This window comes from Electrophorus electricus, chromosome 17 (genome assembly GCF_041902795.1).
Source record: "Electrophorus electricus isolate QZ-2024a chromosome 17, ASM4190279v1, whole genome shotgun sequence".
In the NCBI taxonomy this organism is placed as follows: Eukaryota; Metazoa; Chordata; class Actinopteri; order Gymnotiformes; family Gymnotidae; genus Electrophorus; species Electrophorus electricus.
The window spans coordinates 1,601,573-1,611,764 of NC_137513.1; positions in this window are offsets into that span (position 1 = coordinate 1,601,573).

A 10,192-nucleotide genomic window follows, 5' to 3' on the forward strand; every position below is an offset into this window, starting at 1 on the left:
TTTAAATCTGTGTCATGGAGTGTCTGTTTGGGGAAACTCTGCTCTGGCTTCACCCTCGTCGGCCCCTCCGGAGGTCAGCCTCCTCCTGACCCCCCCGCTGCCCTCTTTGATAGTACACAGTGGTGCTAAAATAAACCGTATGTTCTCCTTGCATTTCTACAGTGGTTTACTACATCTTGTTTAAGCACTAGTGTTTCTAGATTGGGATCTGTTTAGTTTTGCTGTGTATTTGGATATGTTCCTGGATATGCGACTATGGATTTTCCTAGACTGACCCTGTCCGCCTGTGTTTTGGCCCTCCTACTTGTAATAGTCTCGATGGAAAAATGCCCAAATAAAGTCGTCTCCCAGCCTGCCCTGTCTGGGCTCTCCCGTACCTCACAGACAACCGTTCCTCCTTAAGAGTGGACATCTGTGAAGGGTTCAATTTTTGGGAAATGTGACGTCCTCTGAGGAGACACGTGTCCTGGGGTGGGTTGAGCGCTTGGCTCTCACTGAGATGCATCTGCAAATGTTCTTACATAACGTGGCACTTTATTTTATGTCCTAGTCATTGTTTCTTAAGAAGAAGATCATTTTTCAACAATGCTGCGTGCTGGGGAGCTATTGAAGGAATGCTTGAGAAACTGCACACTTTTGAAACTGAGGGGCCCTTTTGTGATGTTTTCCATTTAAATCCAGGATGAAGTGCTCAGGGCAGCCACGAAAACCCCCCAGCTCCATGATTTATTCTGTGCTAAATGTTAAAATTGCACACATGTTTTATGTAGACCCTGCAGAAACGTTGAATTTTTGACATTGTTGAACATTTTTGCAGTTTTGCTTAAATAATTATTTAAATCCTTTGAATTGACAAATTCATATTTGCAGGTCTAAAAAGGCTTTTTAAAGGTCAAATTTACACTCATATATTAACCGTGTCTGTAGATATTATTCCAAAACTCTGCCCATTAAAGGTAGATCAAACAAAGGCAGACACACACACACGAAATGTTGTGCTTGCATGCTCAGCTCAAAGGGTAGAAGCTTACTGTCACTGTGCAATCACCTTCAGCAATGGCTATGAATGTTTACCTCTCACCCAACGCTGCTGGCTTGTATGGACCAGATCTGTAGATCTGTGTGTTGTGCATTACACTGCAGTGTGTGTGTCATGTATTACACTGCAGTGTGAGTGTTATACCTTACACTGCACTGTGAGTGTCGTGTATTACACTGCAGTGTGTGTGTCGTGTATTACACTGCAGTGTGAGTGTTGTGTATTACACTGCAATGTGGGTGTCATGTATTACACTGCAGCGGGAGTGTTGTGTATTACACTGCTGTGTGAGTGTTGTGTATTATTCTGCAGCGTGAGTGTCATTTGCTACATTGCAGTGGGTGTGTCATGTATTACACTGCAGTGGGAGCTGCCGGTGTTTTCTCTAATGGACAGTTATACAGCTGCATCCATGCCTATTCCCAGCCATCCGTTCTGCTGAAGGTGGCTAGCGCCTCTTGTGGTTTGGCGGTAATGTGTAGCAGTGAGTTAAGTTAGGTACTCTGGTGAGGAACTTAGTGTAGTACCGCATTGTTGGATCTGTTTTTGTGTTGTCTTTGGATTTCAGCACAAAAAGCTGGGATTCAAAATTCCAACCTAATGTATTCCATTCTGTCATAGCAGATCTAGTGTGTATTCCATTCTGTCATAACAGATCTAGTGTGTATTTTATTATTATTTAATAGCAAGTCTAATGTGTATTCTATTATTTCATAGCAGATCTAGTGTGTATTCTATTTTTTCATAGCAGATCTAGTGTGTATTCCATTCTGTCATAGCAGATCTAGTGTGTATTCTATTATTTCATAGCAGAGCTAGTGTGTATTCCATTTTGTCATAGCAGATCTAGTGTGTAATCCATTCTCTCATAGCAGATCTAATGTGTATTCTATTATTTCATAGCAGATCTTGTGTGTATTCCATTCTGTCATAGCAGATCTAGTGTGTATTCTATTATTTCATAGCAGAGCTAGTGTGTATTCCATTTTGTCATAGCAGATCTAGTGTGTAATCCATTCTCTCATAGCAGATCTAATGTGTATTCTATTATTTCATAGCAGATCTTGTGTGTATTCCATTCTGTCATAGCAGATCTAGTGTGTATTCTATTATTTCATAGCAGAGCTAGTGTGTATTCCATTTTGTCATAGCAGATCTAGTGTGTAATCCATTCTCTCATAGCAGATCTAATGTGTATTCTATTATTTCATAGCAGATCTAGTGTGTATTCCATTCTCTCATAGCAGATCTAATGTGTATTCTATTATTTCATAGCAGATCTAGTGTGTATTCTATTATTTCATAGCAGATCTAGTTTGTATTCCATTCTGTCATAGCAGTTCTAGTGTGTATTCTATTATTTCATAGCAGATCTAGTGCGTATTCCATTCTCTCCTAGCAGATCTAATGTGTATTCTATTATTTCATAGTAGATCTAGTGTGTATTCTATTATTTCATAGCAGATCTAGTGTGTATTCCATTCTCTCCTAGCAGATCTAATGTGTATTCTATTATTTCATAGTAGATCTAGTGTGTATTCTATTATTTCATAGCAGATCTAGTGTGTATTCCATTCTCTCCTAGCAGATCTAATGTGTATTCTATTATTTCATAGTAGATCTAGTGTGTATTCTATTATTTCATAGCAGATCTAGTGTGTATTCCATTCTGTCATAGCAGATCTAATGTGTATTCTATTATTTCATAGTAGATCTAGTGTGTATTCTATTATTTCATAGCAGATCTAGTGTGTATTCCATTCTCTCCTAGCAGATCTAATGTGTATTCTATTATTTCATAGTAGCTCTAGTGTGTATTCTATTATTTCATAGCAGATCTAGTGTGTATTCTATTCTGTCATAGCAGATCTAGTGTGTATTCCATTCTGTCATAGCAGATCTAGTGTGTATTCCATTCTGTCATAGCAGATCTAGTGTGTATTCCATTCTCTCCTAGCAGATCTAATGTGTATTCTATTATTTCATAGCAGATCTAGTGTGTATTCTATTATTTCATAGCAGATCTAGTGTGTATTCCATTCTGTCATAGCAGATCTAATGTGTATTCTATTATTTCATAGTAGATCTAGTGTGTATTCTATTATTTCATAGCAGATCTAGTGTGTATTCCATTCTCTCCTAGCAGATCTAATGTGTATTCTATTATTTCATAGTAGATCTAGTGTGTATTCTATTATTTCATAGCAGATCTAGTGTGTATTCCATTCTCTCCTAGCAGATCTAATGTGTATTCTATTATTTCGTAGTAGATCTAGTGTGTATTCTATTATTTCATAGCAGATCTAGTGTGTATTCCATTCTCTCCTAGCAGATCTAATGTGTATTCTATTATTTCATAGTAGATCTAGTGTGTATTCTATTATTTCATAGCAGATCTAGTGTGTATTCTATTCTGTCATAGCAGATCTAGTGTGTATTCCATTCTGTCATAGCAGATCTAGTGTGTATTCCATTCTGTCATAGCAGATCTAGTGTGTATTCTATTATTTCATAGCAGATCTAGTGTGTATTCCATTCTGTCATAGCAGATCTAGTGTGTATTCCATTCTCTCCTAGCAGATCTAACGTGTATTCTATTATTTCATAGTAGATCTAGTGTGTATTCTATTATTTCATAGCAGATCTAGTGTGTATTCCATTCTCTCCTAGCAGATCTAATGTGTATTCTATTATTTCGTAGTAGATCTAGTGTGTATTCTATTATTTCATAGCAGATCTAGTGTGTATTCCATTCTCTCCTAGCAGATCTAATGTGTATTCTATTATTTCATAGTAGATCTAGTGTGTATTCTATTATTTCATAGCAGATCTAGTGTGTATTCCATTCTGTCATAGCAGATCTAGTGTGTATTCCATTCTCTCATAGCAGATCTAGTGTGTATTCCATTCTGTCATAGCAGATCTAGTGTGTATTCCATTCTCTCCTAGCAGATCTAATGTGTATTCTATTATTTCATAGCAGCTCTAGTGTGTATTCCATTCTGTCATATCAGATCTAGTGTGTATTCTATTATTTCATAGCAGATCTAGTGTGTATTCCATTCTCTCCTAGCAGATCTAATGTGTATTCTATTATTTCATAGTAGATCTAGTGTGTATTCTATTATTTCATAGCAGATCTAGTGTGTATTCCATTCTGTCATAGCAGATCTAGTGTGTATTCCATTCTCTCATAGCAGATCTAGTGTGTATTCCATTCTGTCATAGCAGATCTAGTGTGTATTCCATTCTCTCCTAGCAGATCTAATGTGTATTCTATTATTTCATAGCAGATCTAGTGTGTATTCCATTCTGTCATAGCAGATCTAGTGTGTATTCTATTCTCTCCTAGCAGATCTAATGTGTATTCTATTATTTTATAGCAGATCTAGTGTGTATTCCAGTCTGTCATAGCAGATCTAGTGTGTATTCCATTCTCTCCTAGCAGATCTAATGTGTATTCTATTATTTCATAGCAGATCTAGTGTGTATTCTATTATCTCTTAGCAGATCTAGTGTGTATTTCATTCTCTCCTAGCAGATCTAATGTGTATTCTATTATTTCATAGTAGATCTAGTGTGTATTCTATATTTCATAGCAGATCTAGTGTGTATTCCATTCTGTCATAGCAGATCTAGTGTGTATTCCATTCTGTCATAGCAGATCTAGTGTGTATTCTATTATTTCATAGCAGATCTAGTGTATATTCCATTCTCTCCTAGCATATCTAATGTGTATTCCATTATTTCATAGTAGATCTAGTGTGTATTCTATTATTTCATAGCAGATCTAGTGTGTATTCCATTCTGTCATAGCAGATCTAGTGTGTATTCCATTCTCTCATAGCAGATCTAGTGTGTATTCCATTCTGTCATATCAGATCTAGTGTGTATTCCATTCTGTCATAGCAGATCTAATGTGTATTCTATTATTTCATAGTAGATCTAGTGTGTATTCTATTATTTCATATGAGATCTAGTGTGTATTCCATTCTGTCATATCAGATCTAGTGTGTATTCCATTATTTCTTAGCAGATCTAGTGTGTATTTCATTCTCTCCTAGCAGATCTAATGTGTATTCTATTATTTCATAGTAGATCTAGTGTGTATTCTATTATTTCATAGCAGATCTAGTGTGTATTCCATTCTGTCATAGCAGATCTAGTGTGTATTCCATTCTGTCATAGCAGATCTAGTGTGTATTCTATTATTTCATAGCAGATCTAGTGTGTATTCCATTCTCTCCTAGCAGATCTAATGTGTATTCCATTATTTCATAGTAGATCTAGTGTGTATTCTATTATTTCATAGCAGATCTAGTGTGTATTCCATTCTGTCATAGCAGATCTAGTGTGTATTCCATTCTCTCATAGCAGATCTAGTGTGTATTCCATTCTGTCATAGCAGATCTAGTGTGTATTCCATTCTCTCCTAGCAGATCTAATGTGTATTCTATTATTTCATAGCAGATCTAGTGTGTATTCCATTCTGTCATAGCAGATCTAGTGTGTATTCCATTCTCTCCTAGCAGATCTAATGTGTATTCTATCATTTCATAGCAGATCTAGTGTGTATTCTATTATTTCATATGAGATCTAGTGTGTATTCCATTCTGTCATATCAGATCTAGTGTGTATTCTATTATTTCATAGCAGATCTAGTGTGTATTCCATTCTCTCCTAGCAGATCTAATGTGTATTCTATTATTTCATAGTAGATCTAGTGTGTATTCTATTATTTCATAGCAGATCTAGTGTGTATTCCATTCTGTCATAGCAGATCTAGTGTGTATTCCATTCTCTCATAGCAGATCTAGTGTGTATTCCATTCTGTCATAGCAGATCTAGTGTGTATTCCATTCTCTCCTAGCAGATCTAATGTGTATTCTATTATTTCATAGCAGATCTAGTGTGTATTCCATTCTGTCATAGCAGATCTAGTGTGTATTCTATTCTCTCCTAGCAGATCTAATGTGTATTCTATTATTTTATAGCAGATCTAGTGTGTATTCCAGTCTGTCATAGCAGATCTAGTGTGTATTCCATTCTCTCCTAGCAGATCTAATGTGTATTCTATTATTTCATAGCAGATCTAGTGTGTATTCTATTATTTCATAGCAGATCTAGTGTGTATTCCATTCTGTCATAGCAGATCTAATGTGTATTCTATTATTTCATAGTAGATCTAGTGTGTATTCTATTATTTCTTAGCAGATCTAGTGTGTATTTCATTCTCTCCTAGCAGATCTAATGTGTATTCTATTATTTCATAGTAGATCTAGTGTGTATTCTATTATTTCATAGCAGATCTAGTGTGTATTCCATTCTGTCATAGCAGATCTAGTGTGTATTCCATTCTGTCATAGCAGATCTAGTGTGTATTCTATTATTTCATAGCAGATCTAGTGTGTATTCCATTCTCTCCTAGCAGATCTAATGTGTATTCCATTATTTCATAGTAGATCTAGTGTGTATTCTATTATTTCATAGCAGATCTAGTGTGTATTCCATTCTGTCATAGCAGATCTAGTGTGTATTCCATTCTCTCATAGCAGATCTAGTGTGTATTCCATTCTGTCATAGCAGATCTAGTGTGTATTCCATTCTCTCCTAGCAGATCTAATGTGTATTCTATTATTTCATAGCAGATCTAGTGTGTATTCCATTCTGTCATAGCAGATCTAGTGTGTATTCCATTCTCTCCTAGCAGATCTAATGTGTATTCTATCATTTCATAGCAGATCTAGTGTGTATTCTATTATTTCATATGAGATCTAGTGTGTATTCCATTCTGTCATAGCAGATCTAATGTGTATTCTATTATTTCATAGTAGATCTAGTGTGTATTCTATTATTTCATAGCAGATCTAGTGTGTATTTCATTCTCTCCTAGCAGATCTAATGTGTATTCTATTATTTCATAGTAGATCTAGTGTGTATTCTATTATTTCATAGCAGATCTAGTGTGTATTCCATTCTCTCCTAGCAGATCTAATGTGTATTCTATTATTTCATAGTAGATCTAGTGTGTATTCTATTATTTCATATGAGATCTAGTGTGTATTCCATTCTGTCATAGCAGATCTAATGTGTATTCTATTATTTCATAGTAGATCTAGTGTGTATTCTATTATTTCATAGCAGATCTAGTGTGTATTCCATTCTGTCATAGCAGATCTAATGTGTATTCTATTATTTCGTAGTAGATCTAGTGTGTATTCTATTATTTCATAGCAGATCTAGTGTGTATTCCATTCTCTCCTAGCAGATCTAATGTGTATTCTATTATTTCATAGTAGATCTAGTGTGTATTCTATTATTTCATAGCAGATCTAGTGTGTATTCCATTCTGTCATAGCAGATCTAGTGTGTATTCCATTCTGTCATAGCAGATCTAGTGTGTATTCCATTCTGTCATAGCAGATCTAGTGTGTATTCCATTCTGTCATAGCAGATCTAGTGTGTATTCTATTATTTCATAGCAGATCTAGTGTGTATTCCATTCTGTCATAACAGATCTAGTGTGTATTCTATTATTTCATAGCAGATCTAGTGTGTATTCCATTCTGTCATAACAGATCTAGTGTGTATTCTATTATTTCATAGCAGATCTAGTGTGTATTCTATTATTTCATAGCAGATCTAGTGTGTATTCCATTCTGTCATAGCAGATCTAGTGTGTATTCTATTATTTCATAGACATTTTCCAAGGCACCAACTGGAACCTGGACAACTCTAGTCTGTATTAGTGATATTAAAAACGCTGACAACTGTGACATTGTCCTGCTTCTTCTATGTGAATGTGCAACCAGTGATTCTAGCAAGCTTGTGTTTACATGTAAATCTATCCCTATTCGCCCGGGGATAAAACTATTGGAATGAGAAATGTGCATTTATGTTACTGTGTATTTTAGTGTGGCAGTTTATAACCGGTGTGTGTTGTCTCTAAAACATAAGGAAGGGATGGTGGGATGTGTGTGGATACCCAGGGGCAGCTTATGTAGCTGCAGGTCTGTGTTATCCCTGTGGGAACTGCAGGAGGGTGGTATACCTATGGAAACACCCATGATCATTTTGGGTCCTAAAAGCTCCCGATGAGTTTGAAATATGTTTTTAGTGAAAAGAATAATATTGCATCTAATATAATTGAGTACAGTTGAACAGCGAGAGATATTTGACCAATCACTAAAGGAACAACTAAAGGAAAATGTATTTAATATTTAAAACCAGATCTGTTATTTTTCAAAATGTGCTTTCAAAAGTAAAAAGCAGTTCTGAAATCAAAGTTGCAGTTGGAGAGAATCGCAGCCATGAGGGAGTCGTGAGGGGGGGTTTAGAATGTGTACCCCTGCTGTGATGTACCCATATAAGTTGGAGCATAAGACATCTGGAAATGAAATAGTGTTGGGATGGATGGATTGATGCCAGTGGTGAAAATAGCAGATCCTGAAATGGACGAGGAGTGAGACATCAGGAACGGACATGGACAGAACTGCTCGTCCAGTAATATACAGTCTCTTAACTCCAAGTATCAGAGTTTATACTAGATTTTTTTATTACTGTGTTCTAGTTATTCTATGAATTGTTTAGTAAGCTGTTTGCAGCAAGATCTGCAATAAGCCATGCTGTAGTGGGTATGAGCAGAGGCCCAGATGCACTACACTGAGAAATTGAAGGAAGTTCTGAAACTGAAATCCCAATGAGTAAAACACTGGTCAGCAACGTGGCTGAAGGAACCCATGTCAGAGCTACAGGAGGAGGTGAGGGGGGAGGCCTTCACTCGTCGGAGCTGTGCGTCTGAGGGAAGGCTTCCTGTAGCCTGTGTGTCTCGCGCTGGAACAGTGTGCAGCTATTGCAGCGTGATCGTCATGGAGATCAGGGATTCAGAGGATTCAGAGCCAATGAAGCCACGTGCACAAGCCAAGAGCTGTGAGCTGGAACATGGAGAGGAGGAGATACAGGAGTTCAACGTGCCCTGACAGCACAACGCCAACCCTGCCGCACAGGGGGACATTTCAGTCTGCCACAGGAAACAATTCAGATGTGTTTCTCTAGAGACAGCAGTGCCCATCTTTGGTGTCTTGTGTAATCAAAACCGATTGAGGTCTAACAGGTTCATGTAACATTTTCACTGTGCAGGTTTGCTGTGAATTACTGCAAACCTTGCGTAAGGTTCCCCATCACCATCTTACATAACACCACCGTCTGACACAGAAAGACAGTCCAGGCCGGTCCATATGAAGTGAGGAGCACGCAGGCCAGTGAGAATTAGAGTGTGAGTGCCAAAGCCAAGGATGAGCTTCCCTCATGGAGTAAAGGAATGTGTGTACAAACTGTTTTCTGCTGCTAAAGAGAAGACTGCATGTGGGAGGAGACTATGTTGTGATTTAAGGTCCATTACTGAGTCTGGTGTCAAAACCGCAAGACGCCACTGTTGCTTCTCTGGACACTTCATGTTTGTAAGTCTCTGTAGGTCCCTGAAACGCACTGCTTTTAATAATTTGGAGAGTTTTCCTATTTTTTTTTCTCTTTGATGTTAATCTTTAATAAAGTTAGTGGGGGAGCAGCTTAGGTCCACAAGGTTGATTAAAGATGGTTGGTATATCATATTTGGTGAGCTGTGACATGAAGTAATATGTACTGTAGTTGCAAAATGTGCAATATTATGCTCTAAACCTAAATGTTGTAGTGAAGGAAGGTGAATTTCCACACTAAAAAGGCATGATGAAATGCATTGAAATAGTCATAAGGACTTTCAAAATATATTCTTTGAAGTCCCCATCGCAGAATAAACTCCTAGTGCTTTAACAAAAGTAGTTTCATTGTTGAATTAATTTATGCAAACGTTCTGGCAAAATTGGAATGCTGTCCACTTACATTGAAAGAAGTGTAAATCTACGAATGCCCAGTAGGGGTCAGAATGGCATAATTGAAGAATGCCGTCGACTCCGTTTCATTACTGAACTGTAAATCACTGACAGCAATGCGAGATAGTTTGCCATGAACATAGACCCGCAAGGTGTGAATTTACCCCAACACAAATAAACTGGGGAAGTGAAATGTAGTTGAACTAAAAGTACTTGTTCGGTGACATGACTGAAGTGACTAAGTGCTAAAGTAAAACCCGATACTCCTTATTGCATTTTTTTGGTC